Below are 27,268 nucleotides of genomic sequence, written 5' to 3'. Positions count from 1 at the left end.
GAAGTCTCTTGTGTGTTTTATTTTTATACTTGAATGCTGTGAGTGTAACTCTTATTTCTATTCATTTAATATTTAAAATGTGTTGTTCAGAACTGAATGCAACATTGTGACAGATCAGGGCAGAGCATTCTCTGCCTCCCCTTGCCCTGGAAGCACTCTGGAGACTACGCTGGCTTGGTTTTGCCTCTGAATCACACATTTCATTCCACCTGGGTTTATAGTCAACAAACTCGGGTCCTTGGTCTGGCCCGGGATCGCAGCCCTCTGCCCTGGTTGGGCCCCCCGCCCCTATCAGGAAGCCCAGCATGGGCCTCACAGTCCTGCCTGGCCCTGACATACGTCCACACCCACAGGTTCACCTGTATGAACCTCACGCTACCACCTGCAGGTGCACAATTCCAGCTCTGCAGACCTCCCTTCCCCTTCTCTACCTGAGTCCCCAGCTCAGGCCAGGTGCTGAGTCTCGGCCCACTTGGCATCTCTGAGTTCTGGCCTTGGGCAACACTCTGTCCTTGGAACCTTCTCCAGGCCCTCCCTGGCCCACTTGGACCACTTGGGGACACATATTGGAGGAAGAAAATAATATTTTTCAGTACAGTTCCTTTTAGAAACCTGCATTTTAAAATTTGGGAAAAATAGCTTTTGACACACATCTTTTTTTTTAAGTGCTGTATTTAAAATGAATAACCAACAAAGACCTACTATATAGCACAGGGAACTCTGCTCAATGTATGCAGCAGCCTGGAGGAGAGGGGAGTTTGGGGGAGAATGGATACATGTATATGTATGGCTGAGTCTCCATGCCCTTCATCTGAAACTATCACACTGTTAATCAGTTATTCCCCAAAACAAAAGTTTTTAAAAAATAGACACACTTTCAATTCTTTTCACAGCTTATGACAGAAAAAACCAGCAGAGGAAACCCTTGCACGCACATTGGAAGCTAGGATGCATCATCAGCACACCAGAAATGATGAAGACTTTACGCTAAGTACAGAGCATGTAGGAATAAGCCAGAGAAGGACCTTTGGAACTGGCTCCTGCGCTACCTTGCCTGGGAGAGGCCTGGTTTCAGAAAATCTACAGTTCTCCAAAAGGGGGAAGAATCATCAGATTGAATCCTTGGGAAGCAGGGTGTAAAACCACAGGACTTAGCCAAGAATTGGGTCCCTGCTCATCCCTGCCCCCCGACCTTCTCACCCCGGCCCCCAGCATCAGGAGACAGCACACTGCGAACCTCTGAGAACCATCTTCAAGCATCATTACGTGGCAGCGGTCCTACCAGCGCCCATAAATATTTTTCTATTGACTTTTGTTTTAGTCTTTAACAGTATCCTATGAACAATTTCAATAAACAGTGCAGGGCAAAGGAAGAGAAGCTTCAGAGAGCAGAATAAATCTTCAACATGTTAACAAACTCCTAGCCAACTCTGCCGTGGACTGAGGAGGAGCCCAGGGACACTGAGAGAGGCATGGGCACAGACCAGGCACGGATGTGGCCCCCTGGGCTCCGCCGGCATCTCCTGCGGCACAGCCAAGTGGAGACGGAAGGAAGGTTCCAGAACGAGGAGAAAGAGGCCAGCTGGAAATGGGGGTGGGTGGAGAGAGGAGGTCCAGCCAATCCCTGAGTTGTGAGACACCCCAGAGCCCCTCCCTGTTCCTCCCCGCTGTAATGAGGGCTTCGGCGCTCAGGCTGTGGAACCCAACTGCCTAGGTTCGAATCCTGGTCCCGCCACTTACTAGCTGTGCCCCCTCCAGCCTCAGTTTCTTCATCTGTAACTCAAGGGTAAAAACAGTACCTGCCACCCGAGACCGGTGTCAGCATTAAGTGAGACAGTTCACACAGAGTCACTTGGCACAGGAGATGATGTGCTTGATAAACCGCATCTGACATGATATAACAGGCAGGGAGGTGGGGGGCTCTGAAAAGGCCCAGGATGTCCCACAAGCCAGTGTCTCTCGGATTCAAAACGTCTTTCATTTACTTTTTCCCCAGTTCCCCCAGGGATGAGCAAGTTCTGGGAAATGGTGCCGCCAAATATTAATTTGTTTACAGCTCTCACTGTGGGCCATGGCCGATGAATACCTGGACCGGGCCGCCAGTTAACCCTGCTCCCAGGAGGCAGGCGCATTCAGGAAACCAGACCATGGATGGGCTGGCGCCTGGTGAATGGGAGTGGGGGAAGGCGCTCGAGTGGCAGGGTCCAGATGGAAGGAGCACAGCTCTGGGGCAGAGGCTGGTTCCCAACCACCCCTTGTGTGGACACTGACACATCATTTAACCTCTCAGGGGCCTTGTCTTTTCTCTTTTATGCAATGGACATGATGGTACTGTTGCCAGGATTTATGCCCAAAGCAAATTCGATAGCAAAGGTGAAGAGCCTGATATGAGCAGGTCCGCCCCCCGCCTTGAGGAACTGAGGGAATGGTGTCCCCCACTGAATTCAGAAGATCCAGGGGGCGGTCTCTGGCTCATAGGACTCTCCAGCAAGTCACTTTTCTGTCAGGATCCAATTGGATCATGTGCTTTAAAGCAGCAATCCCAAACCTGTTTGGCATCACCAACCAGTTTCATGGAAGACAATTTTTCCACAGCCCAAGGTTGCAGGGGATGGTTTTGGGATGATTCAAGCACATGACATTTATTGTGCATTTCATTTCTATTCTTATTACATCAGTTCTACCTCAGATCATCAGTCATTAGATCCCAGAGATTGGGGACGCCTGCTTGAAAGTGTTTTTGTGCACGCTAAGTTGCTTCAGTCACATCTCTTTGCGACCCCATGGACTGTAGCCCAGAAATTAAGGCTCCTCTGTCCATGGGGATTCTCCAGACAAGAATACTGGAGTGGGTTGCTGTGTTCTCCTCCAGGGAATCTTCCCGACCCAGGGATCAAACCTGTCTCTTACGTCTCCTGCATTGGTAGGCGGGTTCTTTACCACTAGCACCACCTGGGAAGTCCAAAGTGCTTTAAGAATGACAATAATTTGCTTATTTTCTAATACTTTTATGTATGAGGCCTCACTGACACCTCTGTGGCTCAGAAAGGTAAAGTGATTGTCCCAGGGTCACACAGCAAGAAAATGGCAAAGCAGATCAGATGCTAGTTTTGCAGCTCTGAGTTCCCAGCGTTTTCTGTGTCCGGCCTGATGGGCAGGCCCACCCCACACCATCCCCAGGCCCTGCAGGGCATGGACAGTGCCCCCTGGGTCTGCTTCCCAGTTCCTGCCCTGCTGGTGAGACGGCCCAGGGACTATCTGCTGCCACCACCCCAGTGTCCGCCGTGGGGCTGGATTCAAGCCCCAATCCATCAAACTCTCCAAGTGTCAACTGGGTTAATATCTAGAAGTACTAAGCATAGCACTTTGCCCCTGCAGGTCCCCAGGGGCAGTGAGCAGGCTATCGTCAGACTCGGAGCTCTTGTGGGCAAGGATTGTGTTTTCTCTGTGTACACTCTGTTGACTGCAGACCAAGAAAAGCACACACAGGACTCCACGAAGAGCAGGCCCTGGGACTGTGGCCCAGAAAGAAGACGGCTGCGTGGAAGAGACGGGGCAGAAATGGCCAGCGAAGTCGGAGGAGAACCAAGGGAGTATTGTAGGCCAGAAACTAAGGGAGAAGAGTTTTTCAGGAAGGAGTAGGCCACAGTGCCAAACGCTGCACGGAGGCCTAGAGGGTTGGAATGAAGCAGTCTTCGGATTTTGCAATCGGGACGCAAAGGAGGCCACGCAAGAGCAGTGTCCAAGGGGGACCAGATGGCAGGGGTCTGAGTGGCTGAGGAAGAAGAGACAGGGGTCAAGGAGCTCTCTCCAGCGCGACAGGGACAGCCCACATTCGCCCACTGTTTATTTTTGTTCATTATTTCGGTAACTCTTCTCAACAATCCTGTAAGATGTGCCGTTATCCCTATCTTACACATTGTAAGATCAGAGAGGTTAAATGGTTTCCTCAAAGTCACACAGCAATGAAGATGGGGATCCAGGAGCCAAGTATAGTTCTCTTCAATCTTGTAAGCAGAGTCAGAATTGACATGCGGGAGAGGGTAAGGATCCAGGCGAGGAGGCAGAAGCGGTGGGGACTCCACTGCTCCAGGATCCAGGCCATGGGGCCAAGGACCTCCCTTTCTGGTTTCTGCCCCTATGAGGCACTCACTCTGAACCAAGACTTATTTTGAGGGCTCATAGACCGATGGAATGTCTCTGCACCCCAGTTCTATAGGAAGCTCTTTTGGCAGCTGCACCAATGAAGAAGCTTCTGGAGCAGTGTGGAGCCCAGAACCCATTAACGATTAAAATGAACATACACACACACACACACACACACACACACCCCTTTACATGAGTGTAGCACTCAAACCTGCATGAGCTCAAACGGTCCTGCAAGCAGTCCCAGGTAGACACACGTGGAATCATTGCCACTCCGCAGAGGCGGAAACTGAAGCTCGGGGATTTTCGTCAGGCGCCGAGGCACCAGAACGCGAAACTCTTCTGCTGAGAGCAGGTTTTAATCTCATCCTGGCGGATCAACTCTGCCAAGAGCCCAAGGAGAATGAGATCAGAGGGAAAAGTCCAGGATGAGTCATTTGCTGTACATTCACGTATTGACCACCTACTATGAGCAGACCCTGTTCCAGAAGGAGATTCAGAGACAAAAGGACAACCATCCCTGCCTCCAAGCTGAGGGGACAGACAAAGACACAAATGGCGATTTCTTCTCCTGCCAAGTGCTGGGGAAGCCCGGGGCCCTTGGAGCAAGGGCATGGGAGGAGAGGAGGCTCTTGTGGGGGGAGGAAGACTGTGACCTCTCTGGGGTGGGGGTAGCTGTCCTTCCCCCCTAAATGCGTGCCTTCCTCACCCTGGTGCTCTCATAAGACAGGCCATCCAGACACACCCACAGCACTCTGGGCATCCTGACGTCCCAGGCAGTCCGGTCAGCAGACTCTGGGCTGTCCCCACTTCGCCCTGGCAACCTCAGTGACAAACCCTGGCCAGACACTGCTGATGGGCTGAGCTTCAGGGGAGAACCTGGACCCAGCACGACTCGGGTTCAAGACGGTCCCGTCCCTGCCACCAACTCTATGTGACCTACGGCCACTCAACTCACAGCCTAAACCTGGATTTTTCTCATTTCTCCAACACCATTGGGCCGACTCCAGGTTGCTGCTGGGAGAATGAAAGGAGATCGTGTTCACAGAAGTGCTTTTTAAGCTGAAAATCTCTTTACAGAGAGCGGGGGCTTTTCTAAGGCTTCTCCTGAATTCCTCCAATTGAGGTTCAAGATCGGCAGTGCCTCTCTTCCAAAAGCAGCGGACGAGTTAAGTCTTAAGCTCTCCAGCCCAGGGGGAGCAGAGGCAGAGTAAAGGGCAAGTCCAGAGGCCTCTTTTGGAAATGACAGGATCCATTTAGCAATCAATTAGCGCGGTCCCCAGGCTCCGGGCCTGCACGCTCGCTCGGCAGAAAGAATGCACTGCACCGTGCTGATTAGAAACAGATGCGCTGGCAAAGAGACCTGGCCGAGCGGGGCCGGAATTCCTGGGCACCCAGCTCCTGGCTGGGAGACGGGGTTCGTTATTACATTCTGGGCACCGACATGGAGAGAGAGGCCAAGGAAACCAAGCTCAGAGAGCAGCCTGCCTGGAGAATGTGTACCTTTTGAGGGGATTCGGAGGCGGGAGAGGGAAGAATGTTGACTCTGTCAGAAATAATCTGGGATAAAATTAGTTCAGCCAAATACAGAACATGACATTTGACCCACAGAAGCTGATGCCAAACACGACACGGCTGACACGTGAGGAAATGAGTGACCTGGGTGCTGAGCAAGTTGCAGGGGGCCCGACAAATAACCTGCTGCCATCCAGCTCCCTGAGTGTTCCCTGTATAGAAGGCCCTGCACCAAGCCCTTTATACCCTCTCTCATTCATCTGTCACAGTGACTCTGACTTCATGTCCATTTTGCAGATGAGAAAACTGAGACACAAAGAGGTTCGGTAACTTAACCCAAGGTCACAAAGATAATTAGTAGATCCAGGACTTGAACTCACTTGGGAGGTCCCCTCTCCTAACCATGATGGTAATTATTTCTCTCCTTCCAACTTTTTCCTTCTCCTTTGACAGATGGAAGGGGACTTTAAGCGCCTCTTCTCCAGTTTCCCGGCACTGCAGGAAAGCTCACCGCAGTATCCCTGACCATGGGCAGCAGCCTCCGTCAGCCTTCCCAGTGAGGCTGGGCTCACCACCTCCCAAGGCTGTTGGCGCTAAGCTTGGACAATTCCCAAAGCCAGCCACTCTTTCTTCTATTAAGCCTGAAGCTAGGTGGGTCCCTGCAAGCCTGGGGCTTCCCGCAGTCATACTGCTTCTGCCCTCTTCATCCCCTCCGACAGCGTCTAACTCCTTTTCCCTGGGACCATCTCAGGGCACGATCATGACCTCGTCCTTATTTTTCTAAGCAGCATAGCCTCTGTTTGACAGCTGCTCCCTGCGGTCAGCTGTGCAACTCCCCCACTGTCACCAACACCCTCCCTGGACACCCGCCAGCACCGATGTCCCTGGTGGGTCCAGATGTGAACATGGGGTCAACCAGCTCTCCCATTTCCCTCCAGCACAACATGGAACACTCTTTAAAATATTATTTTAATACAGTTCGTTTACCATTATAAGAGTGATACAGTTTCACAGTAGGAAATACACACATGCCATTAGCAGAGCAAACTAGCTTCCCCAGAGAGAGAGAAATCACCCATTATTCTACCTCCAGTCTTTTTTGCTTCATTCGTATCTGGCTTTGTTTATTCTGAATCTATAAATTTGTGACCTGTGTGTTTTCACTTACCATTATAGCACAATCACTTGGCTGTGTTTTTGGAAAGTCTCTGAAAATGCTGTTCGTAATGGTCACATCAAAGTCAATGATATGGACAGAACTACTTTGGAACAGTGCTATGAATTCCCATCTCCAATTCTTTCTGACTACAGAACCTCGGTTTTGTTCGAGGTCTCCACAAGATGTCACCTACATACTAGGGGATAGGGCCCTTGATTCTAAACTCCTGGCACTAATGTCAAGCCCCTTGCCCCTATGTTTGCATGATCAAGCAACTTTGTTATCAGGCCTGAGCCAAGGACAGAAATGGAAACCGAAGCTCGGGGATTTTTGTCAGGCGCCCCTAATACACAGACCAGTATTCTAGCACCTAACCCCTTTTAAGTACCTTATTTGATTTTGTAACCTCAAGCTGTCATAGCTGGAGAGGCCTTTAAAAATCATCCTCTCAATTTTTCAGATCATAAAACTGAGTGCAGAGAGGGCAAGTGAGTTGCCCCAGGTCACACAGGGGTGATGCTGGTCCAAGAACTGAGGGCTTTGGACTTTCAGCTTGGGCCGGGGGGTCTCTCCACAACCACCCTCATACTGCCCAGGGTAACTGAAGCACTCAGCCAGCCAGGGAGGGCTCATGTTCACGCAAAGTTTGGTTTTCTTTGACACTAAGAAGAATAACTCAAGAGCATCATTTTTAGCTAAGGCAACTGGCCTCTTACCAAAAGTTCAAATTTCACCACACACACACAAAAAAAAAGCAGTGGAGGGAGGGGAGGTTGGGGAGAGGAGAATGGAAATCAACAATGACAGGAGAGCCAGAGATGAAGCAATGGAAGCACACAGCGGCAGAGGGGGCTGGCCACCCTCCCCAGCTTCCTCCTCCCGCACGGTCTCAGCCACCATTACCCAAGTCCTCCAGGATCATCAGACTTGCGCCTCTTAGACAAACACATTGATGTCTTGAACACTGGAGAAGGGAATGGGAGGACCATATTCTGCAATAAAATAAGATCCAAAGGGCAGGACCAGAGGACTTCTTCTGTCTTCTGATAACTACAGGAATGGATAATTTATGGAAAATACAGGTATGTGAATGAATGGCATCAGCTAGAAATCACCTCCACCAGCACTGAACTGCCAGAGACTTCAGTCGTTTCACGTCTCTGGGCTCAGATCCTCATTTGCAAAACGTACCCTCCCGATTCATTCCACAAACGCTTCCCGAGTGCCTTCTGTGTGCCAGGCTCTGTGCTGGACGCTGAGGGAGGGGCAAAGGCTTGAGGACCCTGGTTACCAGGGGACACAAAGAAAGACCAAAAGAATATTTATTTACTATCTTTTCCCCAGGCATTATGACAGGCAAAAGGGCCACAACAATTAACACAACCAAATGGGAAGCCTTATAATTTTGGAAATATTGTTTGCTAACTAACCTGAAGATCCTCCCACTAATAAACTCTTAGAAACTGTGGATAAAGTATAACAGGCGTCCTTTGAAAAACAGAGCCAAGTTCTCAAGGAAGAAAATCCTCAGGAGCCCGAAATTGAAAAGGGACTAAATATCAAAGGAATAAAGTTTTGAGTTAATGCCGTAGCTGTGTGGGAGGAACCCTACCCCAGTAGTCTAGAAACTCCCAGACTCGTAAGGTAGCATAGTAACATTAGCCTCAGGACAGTGATACCCCTTGGATTCCTGACAGTAACAAATATGAAACCGTTCAGGAGAACACACCCTCAACCAAGGCTGCACATGATTCTCACAGATAGAATGCTGCAGTAGACGAGCTCATAATCCAAAATTACAAGATGAGTGAGCAAGATTCAGAAAAAATAAGCCACAGGGCTTGATCCCCACTCTACATAGCCATGCCACCACCAAGGCTTTTAACCGTTAGAACAAACAACACATGGTCTACAAACTAAGTATTTCTTGAATAATTAACAATGTAAAGGAAGGAATTTTAGAAAGAGAAAGGTATTTGTGGACTGAATTGGGAGGATAAGTTTTACAGATGAGGACTCAGACCAGAGACATAAAATCATTTAAGTCTCTGCTAGTTTAGCGCTGGTTAAGGTGATTTCCAACTGGTATCATTTGTTTACATATCTGTGTTTTCCATAAATTATCTATTCCTGTAGTTATAAGAAGACAGAAAAAGAAGTCCTCTGGTCCGCCCTTTGGCCCTTATAGACATATTTTCATCAAACATATTTGGAAAATATCTAACTTGAACTGCCAGAGAAATACAGAAAGTCACTGAAATTAAAAACCCAATGGATGAATTAAATAGCAAATTAAATGCAGCTGAAGAGATGATTGGTGCACTAGAAGGTACTTCTGTTAATAATTTACCTTGTTTCTTATGCAACAGAACATTTTTGAACAGAATTATGTTGTTATAGGTTGCAATGTCATTTTAAGACTCTTTGTTCAAAGGATAAACAAAGAGAAATTGATTGCTTTAAACACAGATGTAATGAACTTTTTAACATTAACTGTCAAACACATCCCTATCATACTTTTGATCAGACTAGCTTCTGGTACCAGGCATTTCAAACCTTGTTTCTCCTTCAGTATTCACACGCTTCTAATCAGTTCAGTTCAGTTACTCAGTCGTGTCCGACTCTTTGTGACCCCATGAACCGCAGCACACCAGGCCTCCCTGTCCATCACCAACTCCCAGAGTTCACCTGGAGTTCCCGGAGTTCACACTTCTAATGCTGAACATCGTAAGACCGGTCATAGTACGGTGTCTGGCCCCTGCACCTTATGCCACAATTCCAGGTGAACTGACACAGTGAACAGTGGTATTTATTATCCCTGGAAGCCATTCCTAAGCCAGGATGGCTAGTGATCCCTTACTTATATATGGAAATGACTGCAAACCACATAAATATATACAACTGAGGCAGAATGGTCTGTTCCACCATCCTCACTTCTTGTAAGTCAGAGAATTACTTTTCCCAATACGGCCCCAGGTTAGAGTTTGCCAAAGAGATAAATTTGAACAAGATTGGAAGGTGGAAGAGATAGAAGGTGAAATAACTGAAATATTAGCCTTCTTTTTTTTTTTTTTTCAGGAGTTTGTGGTGGTCGGAGATGGAGTCAAAATGTCTCAACAAGCTACCACTCTGAGGTTGCGCAAAAGTAGTTGCTCACAGCCTTTCCACAAACTCATATTTCACAGTCATGGTGGCAAGGTGTGGTAGTTTCTCAGACTGTCCTACAATCAGGGGCTTCTCCCAGTCTATCCTGCCTCCCCTTCCCCACACTGGGCCAGTGGTACAGATACTATGTTTATTCATAGAAGCTGACAGTTTGGCTGGATGGACAGGGACTTTGAAATAATAAGACGGGATAGTTGGTTACAAAGACATAGAGGTGTGAGAAGATCTCTCCAAATGAGCGTATTTGCGTGGGATGGCTCAGCAGAGGAGGGCTCCAAGATCAGTGAGGAGGAAAGCCCATTCTGCAGGCATCGTCTGGCCTTTTCCCCCAGCACTCATGGAAAAATAGCCATGGTGCGAGTGATAGAGGTGGGGCATGGGCTCAGCAATAGAGATCCCCACTCACCATGGCTGCTCCGCCTACAGCCCCTGTGAGAGTCCAACTTGCTGACCACAAAGATGAACACTGAGCCCTGAATACAACACCACTTTCCACAGGGACCAGCTAAGCCATTTGACAGAGCACCAACGGCACTGAACCAAGTCCATCATAGAGAGTTTCATGGAAACTAACAAGCTGATTTCCAAAATCTGTATGGACGACTATAGGACCATGAAACCTAAGTTACTCTTGAGGAAGAACAAGAAGGAAGGATGTGTCCTACCAGATATCAAGATAAAGCTAACCAAAATAGTGTGGTATCAGTGCAGGAACAGACAAATTGTCTGCTGAAACAGAAGACAGAGCCCAGAAACACACAGACATATATGGAAACTGGATTTATAGCAGAACAGATGTTAAAGATTTACAAGGAAAAGGATGGACCATAACAAATGATACTGACACAACTGGTTATCCATACAGAAAAAGATTAATTCCTTCTTCATGTCCTACATAAAAATCAATTCAGGACAGATTAAACACAAATATGAATGATAAAACTATAACAAAAATTGGAACACAATATAGAATAATAATTTTAGGCCCTCAGGATAGAGGAGTTCTTAAGGTATAAAAAAAGCATTTATCTTTAAAAACAACAACAAAATAGATAAATTAGGAATTTCTGGGGATTTCCCTGGTGGTCCAGTGGCTAAGACTGCACTCCCAATGCAGGGAACCCAGGTTTGATCCCTGGTCTGGGAACTAGATCCTGCATGTCCCGACTAAAGACCCCGCATGCGGCAAAGAAGATGGAAGATCCTGAGTATCATAACTAAGACCTGGAGCACCAAATAAGTATTAACAACAAAAAAAAACTTCTGGTTTTCCAGACACCTCATATAGAATGAGAAAAAACAAGCCACCAACTTGGAGATGAAAATTGCAACACCTATGACAAAGGATTAATTTCCAGAACGTGTAAAGAATGCTTATACATCAACAAGAATAAGGAAAATAATCCCAAAGAATATAGATGAAAGGCAAAAACAGGAATTCCACTGAAAAGACAAATGTCAAATAAATGAGAACATGCTCAACAAAATTGAGAGTAAAGAACTACAGATTACAATCACAATGCCTAAATTAAAAGTTTAAACACACACAGAGAGTGGGGCAGGATGCCCTTGAGCAGAGGCACAAAAGGAGCATATAAGGTATTAGGTAATGTTCTGTCAACCTGAATGCTGAGTGCATCATTCTTTGGAATATGTTTTATATACATGTTTATGTATGATACACAATAAAAGCAAATGCACAGAGGGTTAAAGCAAGTGTCGCAGAACTGAGGCTGCAAAAAAAATAGTCCATTATCTGTAATATTGTAATAGAGAAGTACAAATCTGACTTCATATTGGATTTGTTTCTTTTACTTTAGCTTTTGTAGTCTACTGCTTTTGCTGCAAGTTAAGAGTGTTGCCTACAGCCTGAAATATACAGGACAGTCCATTCTCAAGGCTGTGACCTTTAAAGGTATAACACTTTTTCATTCAAATAGAGACAAAACATTGCAGAACATATAATACAATTTGTCTTGTTGAAGGTTTTCAGGAACATTGTATCCAGACATACCTGGACAGCTGCAAGAATAAAGGATTCTGGCATCAAGAAGTTTGAGGCAATCACCCCTCATCTTTTAGTATAGAAGAAGGCTTAATTCTAACCCAAAGAAGATGGTTCTTTGGGACATTAATTCACCATCTTCTCAGGATAGTGGCTTTCCACATAAAGTCTCTATTCCTTGCCCCAACAACTCATCTCTCAATGTTATATGGCGAGCAATATGAGCTTGGACTTAGTAACAATATCTAGTGTGTTATAATAGCAGCCATGATAGCTTTAAAGGGTACTGGCAGATCAGACAACTGGAGAAGAAAAGGACATATTAAGTTGATGATATATTAATTTTTTCTTATGATACAATTTAAAATATAAGGTTTTTAATGCAGGCCTTTTCAAAAAAGAAAATGGTTAAGCACTCACTAGAACTGATGGATTTTCAGACACAGGAAGAACACGGAAAGTCCTTAGAGGGTAAGTGAAAATGAAATTATACTTATGTACATTACAGTTAGGGTGATCACATAATTTATCACTCCACATAGGGTATTTTTTAGAACAGGAGAGGTGCTGTTAATAGTTATGCAAGGGCAACAGGTGTTATCAGGATTGCCTACAGCAAACCAGATCCTGGTGAAGCCACAATCACAGAGAAAATACATATTGCTTAAAAAGGAAACAATGTAGAATGCAATAGACTTTTCAACAGAAACCAGGAGACAATGAAAAAATACCTCCAAATTGCTCAGAGAAAATAAAGTTCAACCAAGAATTCTATATCCAGCTGGATGTAAGAAAACAATGTTTGCTCAAACTAAGAAGAGAGTTTGCCACCACATATTCATGCTGAGAAAGAAAACTAAAGGATGTATTCAGGGAGAAGAAAATTAAATATAGACAAGAAAGGAGAAGCAATAAACAATGATGAGTGATTCAATTGATAAAGTTACAGATGAATCTAAATAAACCATGACAGCTAATGTTGGGAAATCTAAAACACACACTTCTTAACAACAAATGAATCAAAGAAGAAATCAACATAGAAAAAGAAAATATTTAGAACTGAGTAATAAAATTCTAAACATCAAAGTTTGGGATACAGCTACAAGCAGCACTTAGAAGTCACAGCCATAAAAACGTGTAGTAAGAGACAACGGAAAATTAATGGATTAAGTAACAAATTCAAGATGTTATATGTACAACAGAGTAAATCCAAAGAAAATAGAAAATCATAAAGAAAAAGCCAGGTATTAACAAAATGCAAAACAAAGAAATAACAGAAGAGGTAATCAAGTTTGGGTCTTTGAAAATATAAATAAAATACACAAACATCTGAACTGATGGATCAAAATATGTAAAGGCACAAATAAATAACATTAGGAGTGAAAGAGGGATGAAAAAGAATTTAAAAACAAGAGAATACCATGAATGAGATTACACCAATACATTAGAAAATTTAGATGAAATGGAAATTTCCCCAGGAAAAAATAAAAACTTACCAAAGCTATTGAATAAGAAATAGAAAATCTGAACATACAAATAATCATTAAATAAAGTGAGTCCATGTTTTAAAAACCTACACATATACACAAACATACAAAGCCTGGCCCAAGTGATTTTACAAGTTAGCTTTATCAAACATCTGAAGAACAGGTAATTCAACCTCATGCCAACTATTCCAAAGACTAGGAAAAGAAATTTCCCCCAACTATTTTGTAAGGTAAATATAACCTTAACACCAAAAGCAACAGCAAGGAAAATATAAGGAAGAAAAATTCCAGCACAATCTCACTTTTCAACATAAATGCGAAAATCTTAACGTTTGCCATTCAATATAATATACAATACAACTGTACATTGTATAATACTGTGTACAATAATAACCACCATCAACATAAACCAATGAGGTTGATCCTAGGAATAAAAGGATGATTTAATATTAGAAGATCTATTTATAGAATTCATAGATCAAAGAGGGAAATTATATGACTTTTCAATAAACAGAAAAATTCTTTTAAAAATTCAACATCCATTTATGATATAAAATTTTTTTAAGGTCTTGGCAAACTAAGATTTGAAGGAGACTTTACAACTTAAAATGTATCTATGAAAACTTTGGAATGAACACCAAGTTTTATGGGCAAATATTAAAAGCATTCCTTCAGAGGCAGGAGCAAGATCAGGAAATCCATTATCTCCTCTAATAGTCACCATTATTCTGGAGGTTCTAGACAGTGCTCAGGTACAAGAGAGAAAATTAAAGCTGTAGAGATAGGAAAAAATGAAACATTCACTACAGATTATAGGATTGTCCATATAGAAAATGCAAGAAGCAGTTACTGCCAAACCATAGGTGCAAATAAAAGGGTTCAGAAAAGTGCTTGCTAAACCAGCAGTGTGCAAAAAAATCAACTATGCTCCTCTAATCAGCAACAGATGATTTAAAATGTCATTTTTACAATTTCATCTACAAAAACAAAAATACTGGAAGATACCAAAAATTAATCCAATAAAATATGCACAAATATCTTTAAGAGAAAATAACTTTATTAAAAGACCTTAAGAAAACAAAAAACAGACATAAACTGTGTTCATGAATGAGAAGACCTGGAGTCATAAAATTGGCACTCTTCTCTCCAAATCAATAAATACACTGCAGATGCAAACAAAATTAAACAAATTTCAACTGTGTTGAAAGTGTGTGCATGCACACATACACACATGCCTACCACCTAACAAACTGACCCTAAAGTTTATAAGAGTAAAGACCCTAAGTAGACAAGCTGATTTTCAAGAATGAGGTGGAATGACTTACCCTACCAGATAGCCAGACATTTCATGAATTACAGTAATTAGCACAGTGTGGTATTGGCATAGGGATAGAAAAATAAGCCAATGGCACAGAATAGAGCCCAGATACAAATCTAAATCCATGTGGAAATCTCATTTATGACAGAGCACTGCAATTGGGGGCGGGGGCGATGCTCTAGTCAATAACAGTTTTGGGAATACTGGTTACCCAAGTGGAGAACGGAGGCAAAATAGATTCTTACCTCACACAGTAGACAAAAATCAATTTCAGGGGGATTCAAGACCCAAAAGTGAAACACAAAGTTTAAAACCTTCCAAAGGAAATATAGCAGAAAATCTTTATGACCCCAGAAAAAGAGTTCATAAAAGCAAGCAAAAACCATAAAGGAAAAGATTGTTAAATCTGATGACAGACAATGCCCTTAACAGAGTCAAAAGATGAAATACAGCGTTTCTCATAAAGTTAAACATACACCTTCTCTATAGCCCAACAATTTCACTCTGAGTTATTTACCCTAGAGAAATGAAAACATATGCCCACAGAAAGACAGGTACAAGAATGTTTATAGCCTTTTTATCCATGGTAGCCAAAACCTGAAACAACCACACTGTCCATCAACGGGAGAAAGGATAAACAGAGTGTAGTATATTTATACAATAGCAATCTACTCAGCAATTAAAAAAAAAAAGAAATCTACACAACAACATGGATGAACCTTAAAACATTATCCTGAGCAAGAAGCCAGACATACTTACTGTATGATTAAATTTATATAAAGTCCTAAGTCAAACAAGATTAATACAATATGGTAGAAGATGTTAAAATAGTGGTTGCCTGGAAAGGAGAACAAAGACCTTATTGGGGTGATGGAAATCTTCTATGACATGATAGACGAGTAGGTTACATGGTTCCATACATTTGTCAAAAAACTACCAAACTGCAACAATTAAGATTTGTGTGTTTCACTGTATTTAAGAAAAACAAACAAACCTCCCATTCCCCCTAAAAGACAAACTACAGTCTGGGAGAAGATCTCTACCTGCCAGAGATTCATGTTGAAAATCTATAAAGAACCACCACAGATCAATAAAACCACCAAACAGAATAGGCAAAGGATAGCTGAAAACGTTTGAAAATATGCTCAACCTCACCATCAGTCATATCCTTTATCCCATATCCAAGTCATATATCCAAGACAGCACTTCATATACTTTGGACGCACAAAGATTTCAAAGTCTGGGGATCCTGAGCACTGGTGAGACCACAAAACAGCTGGATTTGGATACCCTGCTCCAAGCATGGGAACGCAGAGAGGCGGTATCTGGGAAGAGCGAAGATGCTCATACCTTACAGTTCCACGCCAGGGGTGCCCCAGTGATCTTCAGCTGGAGGGCATCTGCATCTCTCCCATGTGGATGGCAGGGATCCTTGCCGCAGCACTGTTTATAACAGGAGGAAAAAGAAAGAGAGACATGAAATTCAGACAGGTGAGGAAAAGGAAAAGCTAACAGCATCTACTGCATCTATCAGCAAGAGAATAGATTAAGTGCAAGAAACCTCCTACTTACCAACCTTCACGGTGCAAACTTTCAAAGACGTGAATGTGTTTGCGTGTACAATCACATCAGGTATGAGTGAAATTGCAGCTTGCCCTCCATCTCCTATCCTTCAGCTCTACCATCTCCCACTTCCTCTCCCTCCTCCAGTCAGAAACTCTTCTTGCCTGTTCCCTTGACGCCAGCCCTATATACCAGCTCTTGTCTTGTACTGCTGTACTTTTCAAGGTACTATCCTGTAAGATTAAAAATGTTTCATTTTTGTATTTATTCTTTATGTATTATTTGTGTGAAAAGTATTGCAAACCTATTATAGTACAGGACTACGTAGCTGATTGTGTTAGTTGGGTACCGAGGCTAACTTTGTTGGACTTACGAACAAATTGAACTTAATGAACGTGCTCTCAGAACGGAACTCGTTTAATGTAGGGGACTTACTGTATGGTGAGTTCATATCATGGAATAAAAATCATCAGTGAAAATAAATGAACTCCAAGGTACACACAATGTCAGAATAAAACGTTAAACAAACAAGCCACAGAAGAACATAAACTGTGTATTTCATATACATAAAGTTTAAAAAAAAAACAGCAAAACTAAACCACCTATTGTTGAGGGATGCAAATATATTTGGCATAAGTATAGAGCAAAGCCAGAACATCAAACACACAACTCAGGATCATGGTTACCTCTGAGAAGGGAGCAAAGAAGATGGGATGAGGAGGGTTTCAGATGGACTTTAAAAGTGATGGTGGGGTTTCCCTGGTGGCTCAGTGTTAAAGAATCCGCCTACCAACACAGGAGACACAGGTTCAATCCCTGGTCCAGGAAGAAGCCACATGCCAAGGAGCAATGAAGCCCATGCACCACAACTATTGAGCCCGTGCGCTGGAGTCCATGAGGCACAACTGCTGAGCCCATGGGCTGCAACTACTGAAGCCCATGCACCTAGAGCCCACGCTCCACAACAAGAGAAGCCACCACGATGAGATGCCCACACCCTGCAGGAAAGAGCAGCCCCCACGTGCCACAATGAGAGAAAAGCCCATGCAGCAACAAAGACCCAGCACAAACAGAAATAAAAACAGTGATGGTTATATTCTCTTTCCCCAAACAGGGTGGTGAGTACACAGGCATTCACTGTCAATAGGGGTAGAACTCTGGACGGAGTGACAATCATCAACAATGAGGTGAAGGGAGGATTCCATGAGATAGAAGCCAAAAAGAAGCGGCTGGGAGGGCTGGGGGTGTGGGGAGCTTATGGACGGTCTTTACCATATTCTCCTTATCACGGAGGCAACAAGGGTGTGTGCCGACAAATGGGAGAGAGGGGACCATCTCGTCTCCCCAGCCTGACTGCAAATGCCTGTCCATGCTAGGGTCCTTCAAGTTCAGCCACCGTAGGTGAGAGCAGACAGCTGACGTAGGGGATGCTGAGAGGCTGTCCCAGAGTGGCTGGAGTTAAGTCTGACTCTTTGCGATCCCAGGGACTGCAGCACGCCAGACTTCCCCATCCTTCACCTTCTCCCAGAGTTTACCCCAAGTCATGTCCATTGAGTCAGTGATGCCATCCAACCATCTCATCCTCTGTCGTCCCCTTCCAGGTGGTGCTAGTGGTAAAGAACCCGCCTGCCAATCCAAGAGATGTAAAGAGACTTGGGTTCGACCCCTGAGTCGGGAAGAGCCCCTGGAGGAGGGCATGGCAACCCGCTCCAGTGTTCTTGTTTGGAGATGCTTTGATGGATGACTGCCCCTCCGGCCAGTGGTCACTTTACAGTCGGCACAGGCTGTGAGCCGCAGAGCACACGGGGTCTCTGTGGGCACCTTCCTGGTGGAGGCTGGGGTCCCAAGAGAGAAGGCCGTCTCAGGTCAAGGGTGGGAGCTCTCTCCCAGTTTCATCCACCCCCTGCCCCCATCCCAACTGGAGCTCCTTCACAAGCAAATGCTAGGAAAACAAAGGGAAATTATCCAGCAGGGGCCTTCCCCTCTGCGGAGCGAGGAAGTCTCGGTCGCAAGGTTAACGGGTAAAGAGGAACTCGCCCGGCCATGCAGGTCGCAGGGTCAGCAGGAATTTTGATAAACAAGAAGGGACGGTGGCACCAGAGCAGAGTCGGGGTGGGAGGATCGCTGAGATCTGCCCACAGGGTCAAGAGGAGGCCAAGGATGCACCCGTCTCAGGGAAATGAAATGGTGGTCATTTACAAGCACAAATTGTTTTACATTCCAGGGGAGCTGGCTGCTAAGCCAACTCTTCCTGTAGAAGTTTAGGTGGTGGGTGAGTCATTGTTATAAATAGACCAGCGATCAGAAAGTCATCGGAAAGGACACAGTCCCAGAGGCACAACCTTGAAGGGAGTAGAAGGTGCCACATAGTTGAGCGCTGGGTTCCAGAAGAAATGCAGAGGGAGCGCTCTGATGGGCTAATGTGGAAGAGGAAGCAGACACTTAGCAAGAGGAAGACGCTGCAGGGGACTGACAGGGACCAGCCTCCGTTATGGCTGAGCTAAGCCCAGCTCACAGCCCGCCACTCCCTGGATCAGACCAAGCCATCTCACCTTCTAGAAATCCCTCCAAAGAATTCAGACTTTTCTAGGATCCCAAGAGACCCCATCCACCGAGGCATGGGAAAACAAAACTCTTCAACCAGAATCAGCTCCTTCATTCCCCTACAGTTGGCATGCCTGATGGGTGCTGGGGACACAGATGGGCGCTGGGGACACAGACAGCCCCTGCCCTCAAGTTCACAACGACTCAGAAATCTTAGGAAACGTGCCAAAGGGGAGAACACCATCGGGGTAAGGAAGCCCTGTGCCCAGAGGAAATTCAAGTCCAACCTCGGGGGGGGAGAGGTTGCCCAGAAGTTTTTCCTGATCCCCCTGAGGCCAGGCTGGGTACCCTCCTCTCTGTTTCCACCGGTCCCTGTAGTCCATCATATCATGGGTCACGGAAAGCATTCAACTGTCCCGGAACTGGGCCAAGTCCCGAAGCTGAGAACAAAAGGAGCTAAGAACCTGGTACCTCCATGCCCGGAAGGGGAGGCAGGGCTTGCCTGGGCATCATACAACACGAGCCCCAAAAGGGCTCAGGAAGCCATGGAATCCACCCAAAAAAGCCAAGGGACAGGAAAGGGGGTTTCACCTAGCATAATGGAAAGCAATGTGAAAAAATAAAAATGCTTCCTGTTTAGACGCCTGTGAACTGACATTCTCCAATAAACCCTGACTCACGGGACCATGGCTGCTGTTTCCACAATAGGACCGTGAGCTCCTTGCGCGTCGAGGACACGTCCCCCTCCCTCCCCAGCACCTGCTGAGTCCCAGGCCCAGTAACGCTCGGGGGAGGAACCCGATGCCCAGGTCCCTCCGTTCTCACCTGGGCTCCTCACGCCGCATCTCCTGTCGGACTAGCCAGCTCCTCAGAACCAGGAGCAGCCACATCTCGCACGGGGCATCGACCCCTTGGGGGCTCCCCTCATCCCGGGGCCCCCGGTGTGGGCCTCAGAGCAAAGCTCACTTCTGGGAAGACTTGCCCTTCTGGCTTCCCCTCTAGCTCGGCCCTCTCCCCTTTTCTGGCCTGAGGACCAGGGCCCTCAGAGCCTGGCGTACTTTGTGGAGTGGACATTCCAGACTTCTTCTGGGAAAGCCAAGGGAGGGAGACCCCCACCCCACAATGACCCACCAGCTGGAGGTCAACAGGAAGTAGCCAAGAGGCCCTGGAGATTCCCTCCTGCAGTGTAGACAAGCCCCACATCTATTCAGACAGGAGGTTGGGGAGCGGGTGACAGTCCCTGTGAGCTGAGCCGACGGCCCCGGCCTTGGCAACTGAGATGGTAGGGCTGGACAGACGGTTAGCTGACCCACCAACATGGAGACCTTCCTCCCGACACTGCCCCAAAGTGGGTGAGGCATGGGAGGGCGGTTCCAAACCACCGGCCCCCTCAGACACTCCAGTTAGGAGGGCCCAGAAACCCAGCACCCACTCACGTCTCAGGACCCCCAGGGAGGCCTCAGGATACAAGCACATGGCCCCCAAAAGACTTCAAAGGTCACCCAGCCCAGCGGTCATCACTGTGCCCCAGGGAACCCCAGGACACCAGACGGGGCGGCACAGCCAAGACCTGGGCCCTCCTCCCACATGGGAGCTTGGCTTTTTCTCCTTTAAATCAAATATTTAGTTGTGTGTTTATCTGGCTATGCCAGGCCTTAGTGCCGCACACAGGATCTGTAGTCGTGGCAGATCCTCTTAGTTGCACAATGTAGGATCTTAGTCCCCTGACCAGGGATCGAACCCAGGCCCCTTCCACCAGGAAAGCAGAGTCTTAAGCCACTGGACCTCTAGGGAAGTCGCAGAGCTCAGCTTTGATCTGGTCTCTTTATGAGTGTGACAGGGAGGTTACCCATGCAGGGTTTCATCCCACAGCTGGGGAAACGGGGACCAGAGAGTGGGGAGGATGGACTACGGACACGGGGAGTCAGGGTCGGGCTAAGGAGCTGGACTAAGTGCAGCAGGCACTGGGGAGCCAGGGAAGGTTCCAGGGAGGGAGTGACGAGCCTGAGACAGGCAGGGAGGAGGCCGAATAGGGGATGGCTGAAATCGGCCACTCTGGGAGCTGGGAGATGCAGCAGAACTCAGGGGGAGGGGAGGAAGAAGATAAGAAAGAAACAGATCTACTCTGAAGACATACAGATCTGGGTCTTGGTGCCTGGTTGAATGGGGCCACGAAGTATGACATGGCAGGGATGGGCAGGTGAGCAGAGGGGCCAAAGACCACCCTGAGATCCTGACGAGGTTGTCTGAGAGGCTGGTGGGGCCTTCTTAGCAGGCAGAGAGGAGTCGGGGGGCTCAGATTCAGGCAGGTTTGCTCTGAGGAACAGGAAGGACAAGGCCACTGGGGTTGCGGGTTAAGTCTTTCCCACAGTGGGTTTTTTAAGCTTTTTATTTTATATTGGAGTATAGCCAGTTAATAAGGTTGTGACAGTTTCAAGTGAACAGCAAAGGGACGAAGCCGTACATATACATGGATCCATTCTCCCCTAAACTCGCCTCCCGTCCCGCTGGCCACAGAATGCTGAGCGGAGTTCCCCATGCTCTACAGAAGGGCTTCCTACAGGGGGCTTTCAAGTCAGCTAGAGACTTCCCCGGAGGCCCAGCGGTTAAGACTCTGCGTTTCCACTGCAGGGGGCGTGGGTTTGACCCCTGAGTGGGGAATGAAGATCCCACAAGCTGTGCAGGAAAGCCAAAAGTTAATAAACATTGCTTTTTAAAGTAAATTAATTAATTAAAAAATAAAGTCAGCTAAACTTGAGCACCAGCCCCCAAAGCCCTTCCATTCACTAAGTTGTGTCATCTTGGTTCAATCGTTTCACCTCTCTGAGCTCAGCCTCCTCATCTTGTAAACTGAGGGTAACAATACAATAGTACGCACCCTAAGGACTATCAAGGACTAAGACACCACATGTAAAGTGCCTGGTGCATTCTAACTGCTGATAAGTATTTGCCATTGTTCTTATCACTGGACTTCCCTGGTGGCTCAGATGGTAAAGAATCTTCCTGCAATGCAGGAGACCCGGGTTCAAGCCCTGAGTTGGGCAGATCTCTTAGAGAAGGGAATGGCAACCCACTCCAGTATTCTTGCCTGGGAAATCTCATGGACAGTGGAGCCTGGCGGGCTACCGTCCATGGGGTTGTGGGGAATCAGGTACAACTGAGCGACTAACATTACTATATATCAAGTTCTTAACATATATAACCTCATGTCATCCTCCCAGCAATCTGCAAAGCTGTTCTTTTCCCAATTTGCAGGAGAGAAAAACAGAGGCTCAGGAAAGGTTAAAAAAGTGACTCAGGGTCACAGAGCAAGCATTAGGGCGAGAGCAGAGATTTGAAGCCAGATGCCTCTGGTTCAAAACACAAACTTCCCAGCATCAGATGTACCCCCACTGCCTTCCTGCGGCTCCAGGGCTCTCCTCCACTTCCAGGAAGGGGAGAGGCAAGAGATGGGAGAGTGGGTGTTAGGTCTGAACCTACAGGACAGAATCACCTGGACACGGTTTGGACAATTTCATTTGTCTCCAGTGGACCTGATGATGTTTTCCTTTTTTCTGTCTCCCCACTTTTTCTTCTCTCCCATCAATAAGACTGTACTCTCAACTCAAGTGAGTCACCGGAAAATGTAAGTTAAAAAAAAATTAAGAGGAACATTGCTCATACGTAAGCCCCTGCCATCTGTGAATCATTCAAGACAGGTATAATGGACATAATTACAGCTCACCCACAAGCTAGACCCAAATCAGTCCTAAAGGCTGACTTCAGAATCTAGTGGTTTCCCCAGCAAAGCCCCAGGCAACTCAAACCTGAACTGGTGCTCATGGCCATGGTCATCTCACTGGGGGCCCAGAGGGGGAGGAACCTGGGTTCCACGCCCTGACCCCAGAGACACAGCAATTTCAGAATTCCCCTCCAGCCTCACCCCCACACTAGCTCCACCCACACCACCTTTCCACCCCACTTTCCCAGGACCCCTCCTTCCATTTGAACTCATCCTCCTCCTTACCACCTTGCTTCTTACTCCTTTATTTCCTTTAATAAAGCCAGACCTTTATTCCTCCATCGCTGTAAAGTAATCCAACCTAGCAAAACGTGGGGTGATATTCAATTCACGATACTACAAATAACGCCTTCCTTTATGTGTCCAAACGGCCAGGAGCTCGATTATTCACAGGGCTTGTGTGGCAGTTCAGTGAGAGGATGCATGCAAGGTCCTCTCGCACAACGTCTATGTTCAGTAAACGCCAGCTATTATTAACACTTCCATCCTCTTCACCACCCTGGGAGATGGATGCTCAGGAGCTCCCAAGTAAGAGGGCTGCCTCCACCCACAGTCTCGAGGCCCCGGATTCTGGCAGCCAGGATCAGGAATCCCGAGCGGACAAGAGTTAGATTGTCAGAGCTGGCAGGTCACCCATACCCAATAGGGAAACTGGGCCCCCAGAAATGCAGAGAGCAGCTCAAAGCCACACAGTTGATCAGTGGCAGAATCAGGGCAGGACTCTAAGCCTCCTGCATCCAGGCCTCGTCTCACTGCACTCCAGCACACGTGACCCCTCAGAGTCACAGAGATCACGGAGCAAGCTTGATGCATCTCTGCAATCCCAGGAGATGAGACAAGCTCCTGGGAAATGGGAGGCATTCTGCTCTCAGCTAATTCATTCCAAGGTTCTCTAGCTCAAGGTCAGATGCAAAGGGCCTGTGGTCAATGGGAAGCATGCTCTTGTATGTCAATGCTGGTACCAAAAGAAAAAAAAATACCCCTAGTCTTCTCAGGGAGAGCCCTGAAATCGGTCTGAAATGTCATCAAGCAGCACAGTTTGAAGACCTCCCTTTCCAGCCTACCCTCCAGGACCCCTCTGCAGGGACTGCACCCCCAGACCCATCAGCTCACCACCTCCTCCAGGCCTGGAGACACCCTAAGGTCTCACATTCCCTATAGTCCTTTCCCCAGCAGCAATTCAAAAAAGGCCCCTTGTCAGGCTACCAAGATGAAGGCATGGTCCCTCCCCTCCCAGAGCTCATTGGCTGGTGGAGAATGTACAAAAATGGAGAGGAGACTGGGGTGGGCAGAGACAGTCCACTGAGGACTTGCATGAGTCAAAGTAAAAAGATGTCATTCCAAGGGGCTTGTGGTCCTCCCTGCTGCTGTGGTCTCCTCCCCAGGCAAATCAGCTACACCCTTCAAGGGCCCCTCCTCCAGGAAGCCTTCTTTGATATAAACGGTATAATTGCACTCCTCTGAACTTCCGTCCTAACTGGGCTGTGACCATTCAGTGCCTTCCCCTACCCCATAGCTGGGGCCCTTGACCCCACCTGCAGGGTCTACCCTGCCCCAGGCACAGAGCTAATGTCCACCCGAGGCAGCCTCAACTCCTGACCTTCTGATGGCAAACCAGCCCTTTACCACTTTGCCAGGCTGCCTTTGCCTGCTCCCTCCCACAGCAATCCAAGTCAGCAAGAGGCTTAAAAAAAAGAAAAGCTTCCACTCCCTCAGCAGCCTAGGGTCCTGGGTTGCAGTGAAGGCCGAGGTTTTATATCAGAAGGGTCCTGACCCCATCTGGCCCATGATTGGCAGGGAGGAACACTGTTCCTCGTCCAGTCAGGGTTCCACCCCCTCAGCTACAAGTAGCAAAAACCTCAGCTAACACAGACTTCAGCACATTCAGGGTTATTTTTCTCACATAAGATGTCCAGAGATGTGTGCATGTGTGTGTGCTAAGTCAATTCAGTCATGTCTGACTCTCTGAGACCCCATGGATTGTACACTGCCAGGTTCCTCTGTCCACGGGATTCTCCCGGCAAGAATACTGGAGTGGGTTGCCATTTCCCTCCCCAGGGGATCTTCTCAACCCAGGGATGGAACCTGAGTTTCTTACGTCTCCTGCATTGACAGGTGGGTTCTTTACCACACACCCTGGTGGCTCAGACGGTAAAGCGTCTGCCTGCAGTGAGGGAGACCCGGCTTCGATCCCTGGGTTGGGAAGATCACCTGGAGAAGGCAATGGCAACCCACTCCAGTACTCTTGCCTAGAAAATTCCATGGACTGAGGAGCCTGGTAGGCTACAGTCCCCAGGGTCGCAAAGAGTCGGACACGATTGAGCGACTTCACTTTCACTTTACCACTAGCGCTAACTGGGTGGGACTTTCCTAGTGGTCCAGTGGCTAAGACACTGAGCTCCCAACGCAGGGGGCCCAGGTTCAATCCCTGGTTGGGGAACTAGATCCCACATGCTGCAACTAAGACCCAGTGCAAACCTGGACTTTTAATGCCCAAGCCAGAGTCCTTCCCAGGCTGCCTCTAGCTGTTTCATTCAGCCAGGGACAGAGCCAGAAGTGGGAGCTTGGATGCTGAAGCCTGATGGAGCCCATCCCAGCCTGGACTCCGGGGCTTTCTGGAACTTCTTCGGTTCCAAGGCAGCTGCTCCAAAGGAGGGCAGGCAGCAGGGCCCAGGGCAGCTCTTGAGAGGCTGGCTCCTACCACCAATCTTTATGCTCAGCTCTGAATCATAAGTAAATGGATAAAAAGCATTTAAAGGGAAATTCTGGGGTGAGGCAGGTTAGTACCAGTTGACTCACCTTAAAACTGCCCTCAAGAAGTTCTAATTAATATCCCTAACCCTTCTAGTTTCAAATGTACCCTCCTTGCCTTGGGATCTTACCCCATGCTCAAAGAAAGAGAACAGCTAGAACCCTAGAAAGATGCATAAAGGCCTCAATATGGAACACTTTGATGTAGTGCATCATGCAATATACATTTTTTTAAATTTTATTTCTTTTTGGCTGTGCTGGGTCTTTGTTGCTATGTGCAGCCTTTCTCTAGTTGCGACACACAGGCTTCTTATTGTGATGCCTCCTCTTGTTGCAGAGCATGGGCTCTAGAGCATGTGGGCTTTGGTAGCTGCGGCACACGGGCTCATTCAGTCCCCGGAATGTGGGACTGAACCCATGTCTCCTGCATTGGCAGGCAGATTCTTTACCACTGAGCCACCAGGGAAGCCTGTATATATTTTTAAATAAAAGCTAGGATGAGAAAGATCTTAGACACTGGAGTAATCGCCCCCATTTTCAAAGTTGCTTCTGTTAAAGAGGTACTAACTACACAAATAAAGTAATTTCACCAAAAGGGATCTGCATCAAAGAGACAGTGCACAATGCAAATTAAATGACAAGGGCTATCATGTTTCACTTACCAAATTAGGCTTCCAAATTATTTTAATTATATATCTGGTGGTGGCAAGGAATAGAGTAGACCCTCTTACATGCTCCTGGTGGGTGTATTAATTGGAATACACTTTCTAGAAAGTAATTTGGCGATACCTATTGAAAACCTGACAAAAGTTCATATCCTTTGATCCATTGTTAGGAATCTACCCCCAAAGAAATCATTCAAAATGCTGGCAAAGAGCCAGACACAAAGAGGTTCATTATAAGTATTTCATAATAAGGGAGAAATATAAACAGGCTAGATATCCAGCATTAGGCAAACCATCAAGTAAAATGTGGCTCAAAGTATTGCATCTTATCTGGCTATTGGAAGTTTTTGCTAACAGGTGGAAGACGCAGATCAAGGGCTATGATTGAGTAGTGATGTCTGCTACTTGTGGGACTTCGTGAGGAGGGTGGGGAGAAGACACATGCTATGTACAGAAATAATTTGGTGGAAGACTTGAGGTCACCAAGTGGGAGCAGGAGGTCACAATCGCTGGTTTCTGCTCTCAGTTTCAGTAGGTATGGATTTCCTCTAGCATTTTTGCCTTTCTCAGGCCAGTGCTAATCCACCATGTCTGTCTCCGGACACGCGAGATGACTGGGATCTCCTCTAGAACCGGGCACTTTCCCATGTAGAAACCCCAAGACTGAACGACCTCTCTCATCTCTGTTTGCATGCTTATTTGTTCTAATTTTTTTTTAATGTCCTATGATCAGTATGTAGAAGGTTTAACAAGTACAGGCGTGGGGGAGGGGAGAGTAGAAAAATTCACAAAGCCCACATTCCCTGGCTAAGGGTGGACCAACAGCTCTTTCAAGGACCACCGCCTGCTTCAAGATATTTGAGGAACCCAGGAATCTCAAGCCCCAAACTTAGATCGAGTTTATCTCAGATTCTAGATCCCCCAGGCAACTGCCAAAGAAATTTAAAATCTTCTTAAAAGAAAGCATCATTGTTTTACAAATAATTTTTTCCAACAGCGTATCCTACATTCAAAGGTAACCAAATACACAGAGACAAGACACCATGAGTGAAAACTGGCAGAAAGAATAGACAAGAGATACAAACTAATAGGGAGCCTGGATCCTGGCATTAATCAGACAGGACCTGATAACTGTCTAAAATAACTGTGCCTGCTATGTTCGAAGAGAT

The 27,268-nt window shown here is 46.6% G+C and overlaps 1 long non-coding RNA gene across 2 annotated transcripts in view; it reads right to left on the bottom strand.

Moving 5' to 3' along the window:
* Positions 1 to 27,268, bottom strand: part of LOC110132215 (uncharacterized) — a 157,082-nt gene that overhangs the window by 55,483 nt on the left and 74,331 nt on the right. For both annotated transcript variants that reach the window (XR_011492128.1, XR_011492129.1), the window contains one exon: positions 16,146 to 16,238. This is a non-coding gene — a long non-coding RNA (uncharacterized lncRNA). The remainder of the gene's footprint in view (positions 1 to 16,145; positions 16,239 to 27,268) is intronic.

The sequence above is a fragment of the Odocoileus virginianus genome, chromosome 17 (assembly GCF_023699985.2).
Source record: "Odocoileus virginianus isolate 20LAN1187 ecotype Illinois chromosome 17, Ovbor_1.2, whole genome shotgun sequence".
NCBI lineage: Eukaryota > Metazoa > Chordata > Mammalia > Artiodactyla > Cervidae > Odocoileus > Odocoileus virginianus.
Note: the sequence above shows the minus strand (reverse complement) of the source record. Positions and strands in the feature narration are given on the sequence as shown.